Source organism: Aegilops tauschii, unplaced genomic scaffold, assembly GCF_002575655.3.
Source record: "Aegilops tauschii subsp. strangulata cultivar AL8/78 unplaced genomic scaffold, Aet v6.0 ptg000133l_subseq_4301846:4307393_obj, whole genome shotgun sequence".
Classification (NCBI taxonomy): Eukaryota; Viridiplantae; Streptophyta; class Magnoliopsida; order Poales; family Poaceae; genus Aegilops; species Aegilops tauschii.
The window spans coordinates 1-2,256 of NW_027332486.1; the positions used below are offsets into that span (position 1 = coordinate 1).

A 2,256-nucleotide genomic window follows, 5' to 3' on the forward strand; every position below is an offset into this window, starting at 1 on the left:
GAAGTGACTCGTCTTCGAATCTACTTTGGTTGGAGTTCGAAAAAGGAATAAAAATAAAGTAAATTCAAGGAAGAGCTTTCTTTTTTTTTTTAACAGCCCCTTGGCAGGTCGTGGAATGCTTTTGTTCTCCTCTTATTCCATATGGAATACAATCAGTTAAAATAAGAAGGAATAGGGGAATATTCGATCGTTCACTCCAAAACGAGGGTCCTATTGAAAAAGAAATTATCCAAAATAGAAAGAAGTTTTTTTTTCAAATTCAATTGTTTATTTATCTCTTATTCAAAAATTTCCCTGAAAATTGAATGAAAAAATGAAATTCAATGGGGTTAGATGATCTAGTTCTTAATATTATTACTTTACTCAATTGACAAATTCCACAACAAATCTCTTGATTCGGAATTAGGGACTCATGTATCATCTGATGAATCCACTTTCTTTTACACTTCTGTATCTTACTCTACCTTGTTTTTTAGTATTATCTAAAATAACTGATGAATTCTGAATTTTCCATAACTTAGGTAAATGCTTTACCAACATATGTAGTGTAGTAAAAAAAAATAAATGGAATTTAACTCTTTCATGCTTACTTTAACTAGTTATTTTGGTTTTCTACTGGCTGCTTTAACTATAACCCCAGCTCTATTTATTGGCTTGAACAAGATACGCCTTATTTGAATTGACTGAATAATTATAATTCAGAAAAGAAAAATCTTTCTTTGGGATTCCTGGCATTCTACGACTCTTTTCCAGACTAATTAGGAATTCTTTTCTTGGTCATTGAGATTCGTGGATAATTTAGAGTACTATTTAGGGATAGATCGTACCTCTTTTTTTATCCCCTCGAACAAATCGAAATGATTGAAGTTTTTCTATTTGGAATCGTCTTAGGCCTAATTCCTATTACTTTAGCGGGATTATTCGTGACTGCGTATTTGCAATACAGGCGTGGGGATCAGTTGGATCTTTGATTGAGTCATTTTTTTTTGATTGACCTCCTCCAGACCAGAGAGGAGGTCAAATTGAAATTGGAGTTACAATTCAATTTTGTTAAGTTATTTTACTCTGCTTCGACATAAAATAGATGGAATCACGCTCTGTAGGATTTGAACCTACGACATCGGGTTTTGGAGACCCGCGTTCTACCGAACTGAACTAAGAGCGCTTTCATTCATTCAAAAAGAAAATCTTTTTCTATTCCTAATGTATCTCACGTACGTATAGTCTCCACAAATTCAAGTTATACCCACTTTACTTTAATTGATCTCGTCGCTACTGCCTATAAAGAAGAAAGAAGTAATAGGTAGGGATGACAGGATTTGAACCTGTGACATTTTGTACCCAAAACAAACGCGCTACCAAGCTGCGCTACATCCCTTTTCCAAATTAAATTGTTGTACAATGCCATTGTACACAATTCCTGTCTTCTTTTCCACATCATAATTTTCTTCTTCTTTCTATTTTCTTCTTCTTTCTTTCTCTATCTATATATAGAACCCTCGTGTCATTTCTTCTTTTTGGTCTCATATAATTAAGGAATTATATACATATAAAATCCAATATAATTTCGCCTATAAAAGAAGGATTACTTTTCCTTGCTAATATATAGGAAGAAGGGGTCATCTTTTTCTTTTTTAGGGATAGGAAAATTTCGTCGATATGGTTCATTTTATATATAGCATAACAATCTTGGGCAAGAGTTTATGATCATATATGTATTCCAACAAGGAAGGAGGATTTTCAATGCGGGATATAAAAACATATCTCTCTGTAGCACCCGTGCTAAGTACTCTATGGTTTGGTGCTTTAGCAGGTTTATTGATAGAAATTAATCGTTTATTCCCAGATGCTTTGTCATTCCCTTTTTTTTAATTCTAGTTATTGCTATGGGAGGGATAGATTTCTTCGTGATATGACAAAATTTGATCCTTTTCAATCTTTTTTTAGTATCGGAAGGAAAAAGAAAGAAAAGATGGATTGGGTTGAACCTCAGAGTCATTAAAAATTTTGTAAACCCCATTTTTGAAAATAGAAATTCAATTTAAAGGGGTACCCAAGCTAAATAAGGCCTCAGAAATCAGAGCATAGAAAAGGTGGGGCTGGCTAATTAAATGAAAGGATTTCGAACCAAAATCTTTGCTAATTCGACAAGGATTGTATTCTTTAATTATTTCTCTATTTTTTATTACTTAATTTAAGAATAAAAAAAAATTATTCTAATGAATTTTATTCTTCTTCTTCGGATTCAAAATAGAA

The 2,256-nt window shown here is 32.5% G+C and overlaps 2 non-coding genes across 2 annotated transcripts; both read right to left on the reverse strand.

Moving 5' to 3' along the window:
- Positions 1 to 1,091: 1,091 nt before the first annotated feature.
- On the reverse strand, positions 1,092 to 1,165 carry TRNAW-CCA (transfer RNA tryptophan (anticodon CCA)). Its single transcript has one exon. It is a non-coding gene; the product is annotated as a tRNA-Trp (tRNA).
- Positions 1,166 to 1,304: 139 nt separating this feature from the next.
- TRNAP-UGG (transfer RNA proline (anticodon UGG)) lies at positions 1,305 to 1,378 on the reverse strand. The gene has a single exon. It is a non-coding gene; the product is annotated as a tRNA-Pro (tRNA).
- Between the last annotated feature and the right edge of the window lie 878 nt (positions 1,379 to 2,256).